Source organism: Callithrix jacchus, chromosome 6, assembly GCF_049354715.1.
Source record: "Callithrix jacchus isolate 240 chromosome 6, calJac240_pri, whole genome shotgun sequence".
NCBI lineage: Eukaryota > Metazoa > Chordata > Mammalia > Primates > Cebidae > Callithrix > Callithrix jacchus.
This window is the reverse complement of record NC_133507.1, coordinates 58,637,138-58,657,865: the sequence shown is the minus strand read 5'-3', so window position 1 is coordinate 58,657,865 and position 20,728 is coordinate 58,637,138. Positions and strand designations below refer to the sequence as shown.

The 20,728-nt window shown below is 43.4% G+C and overlaps 2 pseudogenes across 1 annotated transcript; one reads left to right on the top strand and one right to left on the bottom strand.

Moving 5' to 3' along the window:
* Positions 1 to 1,000: 1,000 nt before the first annotated feature.
* Positions 1,001 to 5,236, top strand: LOC100411185 (cystatin-B pseudogene; annotated as a pseudogene). The gene has a single exon (XR_013518885.1). The product of XR_013518885.1 is annotated as a cystatin-B pseudogene (transcript).
* A 3,119-nt stretch (positions 5,237 to 8,355) lies between these two features.
* Positions 8,356 to 10,425, bottom strand: LOC100395470 (adenylosuccinate synthetase isozyme 2 pseudogene; annotated as a pseudogene).
* Between the last annotated feature and the right edge of the window lie 10,303 nt (positions 10,426 to 20,728).

The window sequence follows — 20,728 nt, the reverse complement described above, 5'->3', positions numbered from 1 at the left end:
TCTAGTTTCTTTCACTGAACGTAGTGCACTTGGAATTCATCCATGTTGTCTCTATATCAGTGTTCATTCCTTTTCACTACTGCATACTATTCTGTTTGCATAGATGTACCACACTCTGTTTATTCCTCCCTTAGTAGAGGAAAATTTCCATTTTTTTCCAGTTTTTTGGCAATTAGAATAAAGCTACTGGAAAAATTCGCGTGCAGATTTTTGAGTGAGCATAGATTTCATTTAACTTGGGTAAATACCTATGTGTAGGATAGCTAGATCATATTAATAGTATGTTTAATTTTATTAGAAACTGCTAAACTATTTTCCGAATTGGCTGTGCCATTTTGCATGCTCACCAGCAATGCACAAATATTCCAGTTGCTCTGTATTTTTGCTGACACTTGGCACTGTCATTCCCCCCCTCCGCCATGTTGGCCACTCTAAGAGTATACCTTGTGCTTTTAATTTGCTTTTTCATGAAGCACTTTTGAAGGATCCCTCTGGGGTCCTCCCACCTCATGGCACAGGAGGCAGTGAAGGCTTCTCCTCCTTCAACCTCTTAGGATTCAGCCCCTCAACCCTGAGTCCCTGGCAGTCTACAGTGTTCAGATCTCACATTGGGATCCTTTCTTCTCCAAGTAGTACATTTGGCCAGGACCCCTTTTATTTAAAATCAGTTACTGGCCAGGCACAGTGGCTCATGTCTGTGATCTTAACACTTTGGAAGGCCAAGGCAGAAGGATTGCTTGAGCCTAGGAGTTCAAGACCAGCCTGGGCAACACTGGGAGATCCCATCTCTACACAAAATAAAAAAATTAGCTGGGAGTGGTGGTGAGCCCCTGTGGTCCCAGCTACTCAGAAAGCTGAGGTGGGACGATCACTCGAGCCCAAGAGGTCAAGGCTGCAGTGAGCCATGATCATCCCACTCAATTCCAGCCTGAGTGGCAGAGTGAGACCCCATCTCAAAAAAACAGAAACGAAATCCTCCTTAGATAATCTACAATAACTGATTTTTTTTTTTTTTTGAGACAGGGCCCCACTTTGTTACCCAGGCTGGAATATTGTGGCATGATCACAGCTCACTGCAGCCTCGAACACCTGGGCTCAAGCAATCCTCCCACCTCAGCCTCCCAAGTAAATGGGACTGCAGTTGCGTGCCACCATGCTCAGCTAATTTTTTATTATTTTGTGGAGAAGGAATCTTGTTATGTTGCCCAGGCTAGTCTCAAACTCCTGGACTCAAGTGATCCTTTCACCTTGGCATTCCAAAGTGCTGGAATTACAGGCATAAACCACTGTACCTACCAAGAAGGGCATTTTTAGACATACACATATAGGACAAAGGGTGATGGCATTATACTTGAGTACCCACTACTTAGCCTAAGATATAGAACATTATTATTATCATGACCTTAGCACTCTCCAACCCTGTCATGAACCCTCCCCTAATTGGATACTCCCCACTCCTTAACAAGCGATCACTATTCTGAATTTTGTGTTAATCACTCTCTTATTTTTCTGTAGTTTTACTACATACATATGCATCCTTACTGTTTAGTTTTACCTAATTTTGCACTTTCTGTAATGCAGAATTTGTATACTTCTGTGATGTGTCTTTCTAGTCAACATTATTATTTTGTTTGTCTAGAGCTAACCTGTAGGGAGACTTTGTGCAGTTTAAAATAAAAAAGATACCCCTTCCTTGGTGGCCAAGCGTCCCTGTGCCAGTGGAGCTGGAATAGACTTCAGCCCCTATTCAACCCATTGGCACACCCTGCAAACACAGTCTCATGTGGAAGCCTCATGGTTTTGAGAGTCACCTCTGACAATGGTTCCAGCTGTAATTCATTCATTTTTATGGCTGCAACGCTATTACAGCGTACGAATATACTTCAGAAGATTTATCCATTCTTTTGAGGGTGAATATATGAATTTTTCCAGTTTTGCCTTTAGAGATAACATTGCCGTTAGCATTCTAGTACTTGTTTTCTGGGGCACACGTGCAAACGTTTTTTCTAAGGTTTATATGTAGAAGTGAAATTGCTGGGTCACAAGGTATTTATTGAACTTTACTGAGTAGAGTGGTCATACCAAGTTGCACTTCAAGCAGCCATGCGCATTGTTCCATAACTTCACCATCAGTTGCCTAAGATTTTTGCCAGTCTGGCGAGTATGAAGTAGCATCCAATTGTAAATTTAATTAGTCTCTCCCTGATTACAAATGAGGTTAATCTTTTCACATTATTATGAACTATTTGTGCTCTGTCATCTATGAAATGCCTAAATTATGCCTTTTGTCAAATTTTCAATTGAGGTATTTGATCCTTTAGGTATTCTTTATATATTCCAAATCCTCATTCTTTTAAATTATATTTGGAAAATTTCTTCTTCTAATTCAGGGCTACCCTTTTTACTTGGTTAATGGTCTTTTCTGAAAACATAAGTTATTAAATTTAATGTGGTAAATTTATCAATTATTTTCATTGTTTCTGCTTTTCTTGTATGTCTTCTTTAAGAAATTCTTCCCTATCCCAGAGTCACAAAGACATTCACATGTATTTACTTTTAAGTTTTAAGGTTGTATGCCTTTCACATTTAAGTCTTTAATCCACCTTGAATTAATTTTTGTGTTTGGTTCTTTTTTGAGACTGAGAGCGCTATTATTAGCCCTTTAATCTTCCATATAAATTTAGAATCAATTCATCAAGTTTCTAAAAAATTCCTGTTGAAATTTTTATTGAAATTTAATCAAATCTGTGGATCAACTGAGGAACACTAACATCTTTTTAATATTGAATACAGTAGCCATAAGCATAATATATATCTCCACTTCACTAGGTCATCTTTAATATGGTGAATTTATCAATTTTCTCTTGTAGTTTAATAAGTGTTGCTTTACTATTAGGTATGAGCAAGTTTATCATTTTCATATTTTTCTGGTGATTTAAAACTTTTATCACTATGTAGTGGCCAGTGTGGATGTGAGGTTTTTTGTTTTTTGTTTTTTGTTTTGCCTTTTTCTCTAATAGTCTATTTTGTCTGATATTAATATGGCTATACCACATTTCTTTTTTTCTTATTTCTTTTTTGTTTTTTGTTTTTTGAGATGGAGTTTCGCTCTTGTTACCCAGGCTGGAGTGCAATGGCGCGATCTCGGCTCACTGCAACCTCTGCCTCCTGGGTTCAAGCAATTCTCCTGCCTCAGCTTCCCGAGTAGCTTGGACTACAGGTGTGCACCACCATGCCCAGCTAAGTTTTGTATTTTTAGTAGAGACGGGGTTTCACCTTGTTGACCAGGATGGTCTCGATCTCTTGACCTCGTGATCCACCTGCCTCGGCCTCCCAAAGTGCTGGGATTATAGGCGTGAGCCACTGCTCCCAGCCCCACATTTCTTTAATCTCTGCTTAATATACATTTATTTCTCTTTGAATTATAATATTTCTGTATCCTTATGATTTAGGTTTGTGTTGTATAAATGGCCTAGAGCTAGATTTTATCTTTTTCTTTTCTTTTTTCTTTTGAGGCAGGGTCTCACTCTGTCATGCGCTAGAGTGCAATGCCATGCTCACGGCTCACTGCAGCCTCAACATCCTGGGCTCAAGTGATCCTCCTGCCTCAGCCTTCTGAGTATCTGGGATCACAAGCATGTACCACCACACCCAGCTAATTTTTGTATTGTTTCTGGAGACAGGGTCTCAAACTCCCGAACTCAAGCAATCCACCCGCCTCAGCCTCCCAAAGTGCTGGGATTACAGGCATGAGCCACCATGCCTGGCCCTTTTTCTGACTCAATTTGTCTTTTAACTGAAGGATGTCACTCACTTCATTTATTGTGTTTACTGATATATTTGAATTTAATTCTACCATCTTATTTTGTACAGGTTTTCCACTTTTTCTGTTCTTTTTTCTCTGCTTGTCAAAAAATTTGGATTTGATGAGGTTTTCTGTTCTTTTGTTTTTCTGTTTCTCCCCCTCTGCTTGTAAGTTATACTATGTCTGTTTTTCATTGGTTACCCTAGATACAATCGCATAAATATTTTACCATTTCAAAAGTTAATAATTTTATTCCCCTCGTGAGTCATCTGAGAACCCGAGAATACTTTTACTCTGATCCTCTCCTTCCCAATATGTATGCCAATGCTACCCAGTATTTTAAGTCTCTCTTCTTTTAACCCCACAATTTGTACATTATTAATAATTTTGTTCAGTTGAATTTTGCTTGATGTGCCCGCATATTTACCACTGTGTTTGTGCATGATTCCCTCTTACATCTCAGACCTTTCATTTGGGTCATTTTCTTTTTTCCTGATTTGCATGCGTTTGAACTTTTCCCATTGAAGCCTATTAATAGCCCCTCTCTAGAAGGGGCTCTCTAAATGTCTGCTTCGTGGGCAACATTTCTGAGACTGGTTTGAAAGCACAATGATCGAGGTCATTTGCTGCGTTGAGGATGGGAACAGTAACACTTAGATAAAACAGACTTTGTTAAACAGGAAATGTTCCAGTCACACCACAGGGCTCTGCCTCTAGGCATTACGAGGCCTCTGTTGTCTCTTACACATAAAGGATACCAGAGACATGCATCAAAATGTACCTGCCAGAATCTTCAATCCTTTAATCTGAGCAAACGATAAAAAGCAAATTAATAGGCCCAGTCCCCTCGCCGAGTCCTTCTGCTAACGCCACGATGATATGCGGGGCGCCCTCCGCCGCGCAGCCGGCCACCGCCGAGACCCAGAACATCGCCGACCAGGTGAAGTCCCAGCTTGAAGAAAAAGAAAACAAGAAGTTCCCCGTGTTCGAGGCTGTGTCCTTCAGGAGCCAGGTGGTTGCGGGGACGAACTACTTCATCAAGGTGCATGTCGGTGACGAGGAATTTGTCCACTTGCGAGTATTCCAAAGTCTCCCTCACGAAAACAAGCCCTTGACCTTGTCTAACTACCAGACCAACAAAGCCAAGCACGATGAGCTGTCCTATTTCTGACCCTGACTTTGGGCAGGTCCTTCCACCAGAAGGCTGGTGATTAGCGATTCTGCGTGGACCAGAGCGTGCACCTGGGATCATAAAATGAGCATCTCCTGGCTGCGCCCCTCGGGGGGAAGGGGCCGGATGCAGCAGCTGCTCTTGCATTTCTGTTCCTAAATTTCATTGTGTTGATTTTTTCCCCCTTCCAATCAGGTATCTTAATTACTTTCAAAATATTTTCAAAAAATAAAATACATATTTTAAAAATCAAAAAAAAAGCAAATTAATAAAGAAATCTCACTATATTTTGGGCTGAAGAGTAGAATTCTTTATAATAAACGTGGTATCCAGGGTTGCTTTAATATTCCAATAAAACCACTGCAAAATTCTTATTCCTGGTTCCCTCATTCTCTATAATGACATTTGTGGGGTTTTTGTTGTTGTTGTTGTCTGTTTTTAACCTTTTTTTTTTTAAATCTTTTCTTCCTCTTTTTTTTTAAAAAAATATATTTTATTACACTTTAGATTCCAGGTACATGTGCAGAACATGCAGGATTGTTGCATAGGTATATACATGGCAATATGGTTTGCTGCCTCCATCCCCATCACCTGTATCTAGCATTTCTCCCCATGTTATCCCTCCCCAACTCCCTACCCCCTGCTGTCCCTCCCCTAGTCCTCTCCAACAGACCCCAGTCTGTTGTGATGCTCCCCTCCCTGTGTCCATGTCACCTGCCTGTGAGTGAGAACATGCAGTGTTTAATGTTCTTTTCTTGTGACAGTTTGCTGAGAATGATGGTTTCCAGATTCATCCATGTCCCTACAAAGGACACGAACTCATTGTTTTTTATTGCTGCATAGTATTCCATGGTGTATATGTGCCATATTTTCCTTTTCCAGTCTATCAATGATGGGTATTTGGGTTGGTTCCAGGTCTTTGCTATTGTAAACAGTGCTGCAATGAACATACATGTGCATGTGTCTTTATAACAGAATGATTTATAATCCTTTGGATATATACCCAGTAATGGGATTGCTGGGTCAAATGGAATTTCTATTTCTAGGTCCTTGAGGAATCACACTGTCTTCCACAATGGTTGAACTAATTTACACTCCCAACAGTGTAAAAGTGTTCCTATTTCTCCACATCTTCTCAGCATCTGTTGTCTCCAGATCTTTTAATGATCGCCATTCTAATTGGTGTGAGATGGTATCTCAATGTGGTTTTGATTTGCATTTCCCTAATGACCGGTGAGCATTTTTTCATATGTTTGTTGGCCTCATATATGTCTTCTTTTGAAAAGTATCTGTTCATATCCTCTGCCAGCTTTTGAATGGGTTTTTTTTTTTTTTTCTTGTAAATCTGTTTTAGTTCTTTGTAGATTCTAGATATTAGCCCTTTGTCAGATAGGTAGATTGCAAAAATTTTTTTCCCATTCTGTTGGTTGCCAGTTCACTCTAATGATTGTTTATTTTGCTGTGCAGAAGCTCTGGAGTTTAATTAGATCCCATTTGTCTATTTTGGCTTTTGTTGCCAATGCTTTTGGTGGTTTAGTCATGAAGTCCTTCCTATGCCTATGTCCTGAATAGTTTTGCCTAGATTTTTTTCTATGGTTTTTATGGTGTTAGGTCTTATGTTTAAGTCTTTAATCCATCTGGAGTTTATTTTAGTGTAAGGTGTCAGGAAGGGGTCCAGTTTTTGCTTTCTGCACTTGGCTAGCCAGTTCTCCCAACACCATTTATTAAACAGGGAATCATTCCCCATTGCTTGTTTTTGTCAGACTTGTCAAAGATCAGATGGTTGTAGATGTGTGGCGTTGCCTCCAAGGCCTCTGTTCTGTTCCATTGATCTATATCTCTGTTTTGGTACCAGTACCATGCTGTTTTGATTACTGTAGTCTTGTAGTATAGTTTGAAGTCCAGTAGTGTGATACCTCCAGCTTTGTTCTTTTTGCTTAGAACTGACTTGGCTATGTGGGCTCTCTTTTTGTTCCATATGAAGTTTAAGGTGTTTTTTTCCAGTTCTGTGAAGAAAGGCATAGGTAGCTTGATGGGGATATCACTGAATCTGTAAATTACTTTGGGCAGTATGGCCATTTCCACAATTTCTATTCTTCCTAACCATAAGCATGGAATGATTTTCCATCTGTTTGTGTCCTCTCTTATTTCCTTGAGCAGTGGTTTGTAGTTCTCCTTGAAGAGGTCCTTTACATTCCTTGTAGTTGTATTCCTAGGTATTTTATTCTCTTTGTAGCAATTGTGTATGGCAGTTCATTCTTGATTTGGCTCTCAGTCTCTTATTGGTGTGTAGAAATTCTTGTGATTTCTGCACATTGATTTTGTATCCTGAGACTTTGCTGAAGTTGCTTATCATTTTCAGGAGATTGTGGGCTGAGACCATGGGGTCTTCTAGCTATACAATCATGTCATCTGCAAATAGAGACAATTTGACTTCCTCTTTTCCTAATTGAATACCCTTTATTTCTTTTTCTTGCCTGATTGCTCTGGCTGGAACTTCCAATAGTATATTGAATAGGAGTGCTGAGACAGGGCATCCTTGTCTAGTGCCAGATTTCAAAGGGAATGCTTCCAGTTTTTGACCATTCAGTATGATATTGGCTATGGGTTTGTCATAAATAGCTTTTATTATTTTGAGATACGTTCTGTCAATACCTAGTTTATTGAGAGCTCTTAGCATAAAGGGCTGTTGAATTTTGTTAAAGGTCTTCTCTGCATCTATTAAGATAATCATGTGGTTTTTGTCTTTGATTCTGTTTATGTGGTGGATTACATTTTAGACTTGCGTATGTTGAACCAGCCTTGCATCTTCGGGATGCAGCCTACTTGTGATGGATAAGCTTCTTGATGTGCTGTTGCAATTGGCTTGCCAGTATTTTATTGAATATTTTTGCATCTGTGTTCATCATGGATATTGGCCTGAAGTTTTCTTTTCTTGTTGAGTCTCATTTTATGATTTGGGAAGGATTCCCTCTTTTTGGATTGTGTGGAATAGTTTCAGAAGGAGTGATACCAGCTCCTCTTTGTATGTCTGGTAGAATACAGCTGTGAACCCATCTAGAGCTGGGCTTTTTTTGGTGGGTAGGCTATTAATTGCTGCCTCAACTTCAGCCTTTGTTATTGGTCTATTCAGGGTTTCAACTTCTTAAAAGTTTACAGAACCCCTATGTTTTCATCTTTTGTTTCTAACAACAAAGATTATAATGACAGAACTGAATGATCAGAATGTAAAAATATTTGTGCAAAACTGCATTAATTGTTCTTACCATCTAAAATAGGGGTAAAACTTTAGAACACACAATTACAATAATGAAGAAAAACTACATTAAAAGTAATTCTACTTTAGATTTCAAACAACATGGATTATACTATTGCTAAACATTAAAAAAAAGAAACATGGCACCATGAGAGCAGCAGGAACAACAAATGATTTGGTGATTATGCCAGCTAAGGAAAGCTGATACTGGAATATGCCAAAGTTAATCTCCACAACGGGCATCCATCTGAAAAGACTGGAAACAACTGGAGGGCTTACCAACTCACTTCAATGTCTTTATTCTTTTTTTTGTTTCTTGAGACGGAGTTTCGCTCTTGTTACCCAGGCTGGAGTGCAATGGCGCCATCTCGGCTCACCACAACCTCCGCCTCCTGGGTTCAAGCAATTCTCCTGCCTCAGCCTCCCAAGTAGCTGGGACTACTCGGGAGCACACCACCATGCCCAGCTAATTTTTGTATTTTTAGTAGAGACGGGGTTTCACCATGTTGACCAGGATGGTCTCGATCTCTTGACCTTGTGATCCACCACGCCTCGGCCTCCCAAAGTGCTGGGATTATAGGTGTGAGCCACCGTGCCCGGCCCAATGTCTTTATTCTTAAATTTGCAGGTGATAAATGAAATATTTAAGAAAGTCTTTTCCCCTCCCTCTGAAGGAGTGTTTCTTGTGTTACTGGCAATCATTAAAAGAGCTGAATCATAGACTCTCTGGATTCACCAACACCAATCCATTTAACTGGAATTTGAAGCTCATCTTTAATAAATCAAACATAGTTTTGTGCATTAACAGGTAGTTCTTTAAACATCCTTGCATTTGATATGTCTGTGTTCCATCCTGGGAGAGTCTTATACTGAACTTCAACTTTATTTAAGACTTCTTGGTTTGCTGGGATATGAGGTATGATTTCACCATCTAACTTGCAAGCAACTCCAACTTTGATTTCCGTAAACATGTGTGAAATATCCAACTTGGTAAGTGCCAACACAGTAAATCCATTGATTATATAAGCATATTTGAGCAAAACGAGGTCCAACCAGCCACATCTTCATTTCCTTCCAGTAGTTACACCAAACTCTCTACCCCTTGTGTGTAATAATTTTCCAATTTCATTGTCTTGCTCTGTAGGAAAGGCACCAATACAAACTCTAGTAGTATAAGCTTTCACAACTCCATAAATTTCTCCTACATTTTGAGGGGGTATACCCAAACCAGTACAAACACCTCCAACAGTACAATTTGAAGAGATTACAAAAGGGTAAGTTCAAAAATCAATATCTATTAGTGCTGCATTTGAACCTTCTACCAAGAGTTTCTTTGGTGATCCCTGTAGGGCCTCATATAGGAAATAAACTTCATCTCTCACCATTGGCCTAATCCTTTCCATATAACCCTTGAGTTTTTGTAAATCACCTTTGATGTCTATTTCCAAAGTGGGGTATATAGATTTGTATTGGTTGGCTAAAACTTTAAACCTCTCCAAGAAGCCATCAAAGTCAGAAACAAGATCTGACATCCTAAGTCCACTCTGAGCAGCTTTGGAAGAATAAACTGGCCCAATTCCCCGTTTTTGTTGTACCCAAATTTTTTCCTGCTTGTGCTCGTCTCTGTTGTTCCTGGATACCATCAGCTGCTTGATGAAAATCAAATACAGTATGAGCTCTGTCAGATATAATCAGCCTTTTTTCCCCAGCCTTCTAGTCCTTTTCCTTTTTGAACATTTTTCTCTGCTTCTTCAAACAATCCAGGTAGATGAATTACCACACCATTTCCAATGAAGGCAGCCACACTTGGATTAATTATTCCACTGGGTAAGAGATGAAAATCATAGTCCACAGAATCCACAACAACTGTATGGCCAGGATTATTTCCTCCCTGGCAGTGGCACATGATGTTGGCGTCCTGCGCCAGCAGATCCACCACCTTCCCTTTGCCTTTGTCACCCCACTGTGCACCGAGCACCACCGTCACCTGGTTTCCTCCGGGCCATGCCCTGGGGCGGCCACAGTCGCCATTGGGCAGGGAGGATGCCATGGCTCCAGTGACGCGAGGAGAGCCCAAAGGAGATCGACAGCAAGCTGTACTGCTCTGCAACCGCCAGCCACATGTGGAGGAAGAAGGAGGGACATTTGTGTTTTACGCCTGCGTGGCATCTATTGTTTCTTCTTCTGGTCATATCACCTTCATTTTTCTTTGAGAAAATGTTCTTTCTTCATTCTTTCCCAATGAAAGTGAAGGAATGAGCTCATCCTCTGATTCCAACTCAACTTGATTGACCCAACTCAAGTGTGATCAACCAAGGCATTCTAATCCTCTGGGCAAAAGGGATGGACACCTGACCCTAGACAGGCTGATGAGATTCCTGGAGTGAGATCATGAAGCCCCAGACCAGTACTGAGTCCACGAGCAAAGCTTTGAGAGCCTAAGCAACCTTGGCCTTGATGCAACTGATGAAGCAAGCCCACCCTGTATTCACCCTAGGATTCTTCAACCATGCCTGAGCTTATCTGGAGGCCTGTAGTGGTTTCCTATGGCTGCAGCTAATTTCTACAAATGTAATGGCTTAAAACAACACAAATTTGTTTTCTTTCGATTTTGTAAAAAAGTCCAAAGTCATTCTCAGTGAACTGAAATCAAGTTACTGTCAGAGTGGTGTAGTGGCACACACCTGCAGTCCCAGCTACTTGGGAGGATCACTTGAGCCTGAGATTTCAAGGTCACATAATCATGTGACTGCACTACAGCCTGGGTAACAGAGCAAGACCCTGTCTCAAAAAAAAAAAAAAAGAATTTTGGATTTCAGATTTTCAGATTAGGGATGCTAAACCTGTGCAGAAATCTGTGAAGAGGAGGTGGTTAGAAGAGAAGTTGTTTCACTACAGACTGAGAAATATAGAGCATAAGCCGGCATGGCTTTGTAGCCACGTAGCAGAGTGGAACCCACAGTGTGGGTGTTTGGGGACCAGAGACCAGTGGCTTTCTGGAAAGGGCAATCTCTTCTGTCTGGAACTCAAGTTATTGAATCATGTTTGGCTAAAACAAAGGCTCTAACGATGATGGATTCAAAGTGGTTAACTTTTGAAGGTATTTTTTCCCACCCATAAATACATAGGCAAGACTCAAGGGAAGAGAAACTATTGAAAAGCACAACACTGTCCTGCTGTCAGTAGTGAAGATTTTCCTGCTCCAAGGCAGAAACTCAGCCTTCACTGTACGTCCCTGGTCACTGCAACAAGCATGAGCAGAGGAACGACGGGCAGATCCAATGGGAGGAAAGCGTGGCTGGGTGAGCCCTCACAGCAGCTGTGTGTGGATGCTACGGTTTGGGCGTTTGTCCCCTCCAAATCTCATGTTGAAATGTGATTCCCCGGTGTTAGAGGTAGGCCTAGTGGGAGGTGTTTGGGTCATGGGGATGCATCCCTCATGAAAAGCTTGGTGACCTCCCCGTGGTAGTGAGTGAATAACCAGCTCTATTCACACAAGAGCTGGTTGTTTAAGAGTATGGTTGTTTAACAGAGTCTGCGACCCCCCCCCCACGCTTTATTCCCTCTCTCTTGCTCCTTCTCTCACCATGTGACACTTTGCCTTCCACCAAGAGTAAAAGCTTCCTGAAGCCTCACCAGAAGCAGAGCAGATACTGGCACCATGCTGGTACAGCCTGCAGAACTGTGAGCCAGTTAAACCTCTTTTTTTTATAAATTGCCTAATCTCAGGTATTCCTCTAGTGAGCCCTCAAAGCAACTGTGTGTGAGTGATACGGTTTGGATGTTTGTTCCCTGCAACTCTCACATTGAAATGTAATCCCCAATGATGGAGGCAGGGTCTGGTGGCCTAACACAGTGGGGGAAATAGAAGAAGGCATGAGCAATGGCATTATACTTTGTAGCAGGTTAATGAGTGGGATTTTGTTTGCCCCAAATTGGTGCTTAGGATCCAATGCTGAAGACTAAAAGGCGGTAAGTACCCCACATTATAAAGAAAGTGGCTGATAATTGGGATGCTACCACGCTCGCAGCTTACTAAAGGGGTTGAGCTGACCCTTTTTTTTTTTTTTTTTTTTGAGATGGAGTCTCACTCTGTCGCCCAAGCTGCAGTGTAGTGGCACCATCTTGGCTTACTGCAACCTCTGCCTCCTGGATTCAAGTGATTCTCCTGCCTCAGCCTCCCGAGTAGCTGGGATTACAGGAGTGCCACTGAGCCCCGCTAATTTTTGTATTTTTAGTAGAGACGGGATTTCACCACATTGATCAGACTGGTCTTGAACTCCTGACCTTGCGATCCACCTGCCTTGGCCTCCCAAAGTGCTGGGATTAGAGGCATGAGCCACTGTGCTGGCCAAGCTGGCCCTTCTAACAGCAGCCATAGCCTCAAACCAGTCCCCTCAACCCCACCACCCTCTTAGAGAGGAGAGAAGGGATTTGTTAGGGTTGTGAGTTGGGGCCCAACACCCCATTGCAGCTAGAGCCTGGAGGTTGAAGAGGAGGCAGCATCCAAGAGGTGATCCAGCCCTTGTACTCTGAGGAAAGGTGGAGGGAGAGGACCAGAACAGTTCATGGCCCTGTCCCGACCACTGTAGTTCCTTTGAGCCACGAGCCTGACAAGATGGGAAAATAGACATCTTTGAGAAGCTAGAACATCTTTAATAATCAACGGTATCAGGAAGTTAATGGAATCTAAGCTGGTGGTGGTGCTAAGGGGTCCACTACCTAGTGAGAAGGAGTATTTGGGAAAGGAGACAAAGACAAAACCAGTTCATGTTTTACTCCACCCAGTTAGGATTGTTCAAAAATGTTTACAATTTACAATCATGGCAAAATAAGCACCAAAAATCTTCTTTTTTAGGGGAGGGGTCATGGAGTCTTGCTCTGTTGCCCAGGCTGGAGTGCAGTGATGAAGTCTCAGCTCACCGTAACCTCTGCCTCCCAGGTTCAAGCGATTCTCCTGCCTCAGCCTCCTGAGTAGCTGGGATTACAGGTGCCCGCCACCACGCCCAGCTCATTTTTGTATTTTTAGTAGAGACGGGGTTTCACCATGTTGGCCAGGCTGGTCTTGAACTCCTGACCTCAGGTGATGTGCCCACCTCAGCCTCTCAATGTGCTGAGATTACAGGCATGAGCCACCACACCCAGCTGTTTTTTTTTGTTTGTTTGTTTTTTGAGTCAGGGTCTCACTCTGCTGCCCAGGCTGGAGTGCAGTGGCACAATTATGGTTCACTGCAGCCTTGACGTTCTGGGCTCAAGTGATCCTCCTTGCTCAGCCTCCCCAGTGGCTGAGACTACACACACCACCACACCCAGCTAATTGTTTGTATTGTTTGTAGAGACAGGGTTTCACTGTGTTGCCCTTGCTGGTCTGGAATTCCTGAGCTCAAGCAATCCTCTCACCTTAGCCTACCAAAGTGCTGGGATTATAGGTGTGCGCCACTGTGCAGGGCCAGCACTAAGGATCTTATTTTCTCCCAATGGTAGTCAAGCTGACTTACTCTTTCCTATTAGGGAAAAACAAGCTGGAATGTGAATATTCCACCCCCATCCCCAGATAACTTCAGAGAACAGAAACAAAAGAGCCCAAAGCAAACTCAACCATCTGATGAGCAGAGAAGGACAAACAACTTTGACTAGATTTCTTATGTTCTTACACATTGGAAGAAAGGAAGGAAGGAGTGAAAAGTCACACCCTGGGGTCCAATAAAGGCAATGGCTCCATTATGCCAGGGCATGGCGTTAGTGAAGTGACCGACGGTGCATGGCCTGCAGACCTACGAGAGCATCTCCTACGAAGGGCCACTGTGCAACCAGGGGTACCTTTGGCACATCACAGCAAGAACTGGAAAATGCCTCCCAGCAGTACGGAGACCAGCTCACCCATAGAGACCCCCATCCAGGCAGCGCTGAAGGCATTAAGAAGCAGACACCCAGATAGAACAGCAAAGTGGGACTCTCCAGGGGCCAACAGCCTTTCGAGCTGAGAGCCTCAGGGGCTGACAGCATTCTGGGCTGAGGGCCTCGAGCAGACTGACTCATGTAGTCTCTCTGAACAGGTGATTATTATTAGCAAACAGTGTTCGGTATTTTCTCAAAGAACAAAAGCCAACTAGGTAGGCAGCTGGTGCCTGCTTACCGCTGACCACAGACAAACTAAAAAGTATTCTCCACGAGGGAGCCACAGGGGCAGGGTCAGATATCCCGAACTTAAAGAATTGTTTTAACCGGTATATGATATACATATATTGTTTTGCTACTTTAGAATGCCCCAAGCAGTTTTCCACTGAGGGGGTGGGGCAGCTAAGTTTTCCTTGCCATCTTCTTAGCAAACAATATATTCTATCAGACACTCAGCATTTCTCAACACAGCAGGGCTGGAAGAAATGGTGAATTTCTCGTGGTATCTGAGGGCATGGCATTCCCACCCGAGGCTTTGGATTTTTTAAGTTTTATTTTCTTTTTAATTGACAAACGATAATTAAGTATGTTTACGGGGTATAATATGATGTTTTGATACATGTGTACATTGTGGAATGATCAAACTAGGCTGATTATCCATTGCTTCAAATAATTTTTGTTTCTTTGCAGTAAAGCATTTAAAATCCATTCTTTTAGCTATTTAGAAATATGTAATACATTATTAACTATAGTCACCATGCCATGCAATAATAGATCACCAGAAAAGCAGGCCTGGAGTTTCCTCAAATAATGCATATGGGGTAGCCTGAAATAAATAGTGTTTTATTGCTAATGTTGTGACCCTATTTTTCCTTCCATGCAGATGTGGCCGGGGGAAAGATGGGAAAAAGGAAACCAGAGGCAAAACTCCAATCTCTTTCTTCCCTTCAAGCTGATCTAGAAATTCACTTTCAGCTGTGTGTCATGGCTCACACCTGTAGTCTCTGCACTTTGGGAAGCTAGGGCAGGAGGATGCCTTGATGCCAGGAGTTCGAGACCAGCCTGGGCAAGATAGCAAGACCCTGTCTCTACAAATAAATAAAATAAAACTCACAAACTGCTTTGCATTCCCTGGAAATGGCAATGTATTTGATAGGCATAGCTTTAGTTTTCATTTTGTAGGAGCAAATCCTTGTAACCTCTCTCTTCTTAGGTCACGCCATGTCCTCTGCCTGCATAGACACTCGTGCACTGCACAGACACTCGTGCGCTGTGGAGACCCTCTGTTAAATACCGCTTAGTTGATAGCAGAGATTTTCTTCTTCTACTGCTCCTCCTTCCAAAGTAAATTTAAAATGGAGCAAACTTGAAAGAAAAAGGAGAGACAGAGAAAGGGAGAAAGAAGAAAGAAAGAAAAGGAAATCTGTGGCTAAACTTCTTACTTGGGGCCTTGGAGAAAATCAGCTGAAAGCAAGGGATGGGAGGAGGTGAGAGTTACTGGTGCTCAGTGGACTCCAATGACAACCTAATGGCAAACAGCACTGTGGGGCCATGTTTCAGACTTGAAGGGACTCCTTGTCTTACTCTAGTCAGGGGGGATCTGAGAGAAGCTGCATTCCCCTGAGAGAGAGGCTTAGAAAGGCGCCTTGTTTTAGTGTTAGTTTTAGAGTAGTGGGGGCGGCAGTGATGGTGGTGAATGAAATAAACAGAAAGGGAAAAAAAGCCAAAGAACACTTCCTTTGTGCTTTAACAGAAAGCCCTCATTCTCTCCTCGGGCTCCGCAGACGCCACCTAGTGGGCAAACAACCAGCTGACACTCCGCCCGCAGCTGGGGTCGGCCAGGGTTGGCATTTCAGGAGTCTTGGCTTCACCTGCCCAGTGCACGAGTGTAGACAGTGCTTCAGCTCCTCGAAGGTTGCCCATCACGTTTAGGGTAGAAGCAGCAGATCAGGACTAACAGAAAGTTGCTCGGGAGAACCAGGGAGCCCCAAGAGGTGGGACAGAGCAAAGGGGAGTCCTAGCTGCTGACAGCTAGCCAGGAGTCAGGAACCAGAGAGACTGAGGACTGGCCAGGGTTCCAGCAACACCAAGGATCTGGAATCTGGGGTGTCTGATGAGGTGAGTTGGAACTCACTGGTCTAATGCTTACAAGGTCATCATTATTCAAGACAGCAGCTCCAGCCTGCAGATATGCAATGGTGAAGTTCATTCTCCACAGGAAATCGCTCTCCTCTGATCCACGCTATCTTTTATACTACTGTGTGTGTCCTTCTGGGCCTGGAGAAGACTTCTGGGGCTCGAGAAAGTCTGGATATAAGGAATATTGAACATAAGTCTACCAATCCATTGACCTTAAGATAGGGAGGGTAGCCTGGATTCTGCAGGCAGGCCCAGTGTCATCACCTGAGGACCCAGAGAGGCACCGCTGAGAAGTCAGTGCACGGTTGCTGTTTTGTAGATGAAGGGGACCATATAAAAGGAATTCTAGTGGCTTCGAGGAGCTGGGGACAATGCCAGACTGAAAACCAGCCAGGATGCAAGGACTTCAGACCTACCGCAGCAAGGAACTGGATTTGGCCAGCAACCTGAACGAGCCTGGAAGCACATCTCCCAGAGAAGCCTCCCAATGGGAGCCCGGCCCAGCTGATCTTGGGAGCATAGGCATCTAGGCAGTGAGTCCAGCCAAGCCCACCCAGATTTCTGACCCACCGAACTGTGAGGGAATAAATGGATGTGCTGTAAATTTCCCAATTTATGCAGCACCACCCAAGTTATGCAGTCTGTCATGCAGCAATAGAAAACTAAGACCAACCCTAACTGAGTTAGCTGGGATGGAGGGGGACTCAAAAGTTACATGGCATAGCCACCGTAACAAACACTCTCCCCAGCAGTTGGGAGGCAAGGTGGGAGGTTCACTTGAGCTCATGATTTCAAGACCAGCCTGGGCAACATAGCAATACCCTATCGCTACAAAAAAAAAAATTTTTTTGTAATTAGCTGGGCCTGGTAGCCTGTACCTGTAATACCAGCTACTCGAGAGGCTGAGGTGGCAGGATCACTTGTGTCTGGGAGGTGGAGGCTGCAGTGAGCTAAGATCGCACCACTGCAATCCAGCCTGGACAGCAGAGCAAGACCCTGTCTTGGGAAGATTGTATTTATTTATTTATTTAAACACTCTCAAGTCAAACAAATTTGAAATGGTTCTATTTTTCTCTAACCACTGCCTTCAACCATATGAAGACACATCTTACTGCCTACTGGATAACAGGTGCTCTAACAATATATTGGGTGGTTTCTTCAACTTCCTGGTCATTCTTAGTTATTAAAAGTCTGTCTAGGCCAGGCTTGGTGACTCATGCCTATAATCCCAGCACTTTGGGAGGCTGAGGTGGGTGGATCACGAGGTCAAGAGATCGAGACCAGCCTGGCCAACATAGTAAAACCCCGTCTCTACTAAAAACACAAAAATTAGCCAGGCGTAGTGGCACATGTCTATAGTCCAAGCTACTCAGGAGGCTGAAGAAGGAAGGAAAATTGCTTGAACTCAGGAGGCAGAGGTTGCAGTGAGCTGAGATCACACTACTGTACTCTAGCTTGGGTGACAGAGTGAGACTACATCTCAAAAAAAATAAAGTCTATCTAAGGTTCCAACATTATATCTGACTGAAAGTATTCCCTCCCCTCATCACCTGAGAGCTTATAACTCCAGGGAACTGAGTGGAGGGTGTGACTCCTTTATCCTTCCTCCATCTCTTCTGGATGGGGTAGCTGGGGCACAGTCTGCCCTAGAGACAGTTTCCACAGGACAAAGGCTCCTGTGGGCTCTATCTCCTCTGGGGGGTTAAGTCAGGGGAGGAAGAAGAAAGAAAGGGACAGGTGTCTCCTACTTCACTGGGCAGTGTTGTGGCCTTGTCCTGTGGCTGTCCTGCATCTCTGGCTCTCTTGGGATCATGAGTTCCTCAGAGGGCTCTTAGCAGGGAGTCTCCCTTCTGCGCCATTGCCCATGTAAGAGTTCCGGCTCTGGCCCAGCCTCTCTCAATCCCTCTTGGCTCCTGCCAGCCCTCTTGGCCCAACTTCCTTTACCCTCTTCAGGGTCCATTTGACCGGTGCGAATATCATACATCCTTGCCACATCAGCCAGTGGGAATGAATCCTGCTCCACATTCACCCTCCTCTCTTGATCCTGCCAGTGTTCTTTTATTCTCATTTCCCCTACTTAGAAAGGCACAGGACAAATTCACATATCTACTCCCTAACCAGACAGCCAACAAGAGAATAAAATATCTAACTCCCCTCTTTCCAAGCTTCCCCATTATCTATGAGTAAAGTGCTTTGAAATCCTCTCCCATTATTTAGCTTCAAGGGAGAAGGGCATTCCCTCCCCTTCACCAAAGCAATGTTCCTTGCAAAAATGACTGCACGGCTCACAGGGATGAGGGCTTGAATGACGATGCAAGTAGGAAAGTCAGTTAAGCCACAGCTTAATACTCCCAAGGGAGGCGCCTAACCCAATGGTTGGTGGCTCTCTTTAGAACGTGAGGTGCATAAACCTTCTTTGTCCTCATCTTTGAGCCTCAGTCAGCAATTCCTGGGCTCCAGAAACAGTTCTCACTCAACATCCTGTTTCAAAAGTAAGAAATGGCTGGGCTCATGACTGTATTTCCAGCATTTGGGAGGCTGAGGCAGAGGATTCCTTGAGCCCAGGAGTTCAAGATTTCAGTGAGCTATGATCATGCCACTGCACCCCAGCGTTGGCAACACAGTGAGACCCTGTCTCAAAAAAAAAAAAAAAGAAAGAAATTAAATGAAAACTGTCTCAACACAAATGCAAAAGATTCCTTCCTCTTTTGCCTAATGACAAACAGTTTTAATAGATTCACAAGATAGACATGTAGATGTGTATAAACACTGAAATACATCAACTATACAACACAGGATGAGCATGATAAGGCTTAAAGTTCAAGTAACAAGAAAAATAGAAAGGCTGGGAGATTTTCATGGATGAGCTTGCAGTGTGACTTGGCTGCCAATGTACTTAATGAAATCTGTGGCCAGACACATCAGAGTATATTGTTCAGCACAGGATGGCAATAACCTCATTGCTTTCCACTCTGCTTGAGCCACATCTAGAGGACTATGTGCAATCCTGGGAACCACCTGGGAAGGAGCAGGTGGTCAAGTAATATTGATGGAGCTCAACAAAAGGCAACTGGATGAGAAGGTGCTTATAAGGTGCCCCGTGGGACTATCTGAACACACTGGGGTGTTTCATTTGGACATTACTTGAGGACAGGGAGAGGAAATGATTGCTCTTTGAAGGATGGTAGTAGTTCCAGAAAGCAAAGCCAAAGCAAATGAATATATGAGTTACAGGAAGGAAGACTGCAACTCAATACAAGAAGAAACATCAGACTTTTCTAATCATACTAATTGTTATCACTGAGTGCTCACTGTGAGCCTAGCACTTGACTTGCATGAACTTATGAAATCTTCACAGCAACCTATAAGGCAGGTACTATTGTTGTCCTCAATTTATGGATGAATAGATTGAGTGGCATCAAGGTAAGTAATTTGTCCAAGGTTACAAGCTCTTGAGCGTCAGGGTTGATGCAAATCCAGGAAGTCCAGCTCCAGAATCCAGAGTTCATCTTTCACCCTACACTGCCATTCCATGGAGAGGGTGCTCTCCTTCACTCCAAGGATGCAAAGATTAGAGGATTTTTCTGCACTGGGTTGGAGGTTTGACTGAGTTCTCTGAGGTCTTTCCAAATGTTATGATAAACTACATGTGATTGTTTTCCATGAAAGTAATTTTTTCTTTTTTTTTTTTTTTGCTAGAGACAGATTCTCACTCTGTCACCCAGGCTAGAGTGCAGTGGCTCGATCTCGGCTCACCACAACCTCCACCTCCCAGGTTCAAGTGATTCTCCTGCCTCAGCCTCCCAAGCAGCTGGGATTACAGGCACATGCCACCACACCTGGCTAATTTTTGAATTTTTAGTAGAGGTGGGGTTTCACCATGTTGGTCAGGCTGGTCTCGAACTCCTGGCTTCAGGTGATCCACCCACCTCAGCCTCCCAAAGTGCAGGGATTACAGGTGTGAGCCACCACGCCCAGCCAAAATGTCCCCTTCTTATAAGGATACCAGTCATACTGGATTAGGGCCCACCCTCACAACCTCGTGTTAATTTGATTGTCTCTAAAAAGAACTTATCTTTAAATAAAGTCCCATTTCGAGGTACCTGCAGTTAGGACTCCAACATGTCCTTTTTGGGGGAGACACAACCCCATAAATAATGAGGAGAAGGATGGGTAAATCCCCAGGGAAGGATGGTAAGGACCTTTAAGAAAACAATGTTTAATAGTCAATTTGAATGTTTCTTACACCTGTAATCCTAGCAGCTTGGGAGGATGAGACAGGAGGATTGCTTGAGCCCAGGGGTTTGAGACCAGCCTAGGCAACATAATAAGACCCTGTCTCTACAAAAAAAAAAATAATTTTTAAGTTTAACTGACATAGTAGTGTGCACCTATAGTCCAGCTACTCAGGAGGCTGAGGCAGGAGAATAGCTTGATCCTGGGAGGCAAAGGTTGCAGT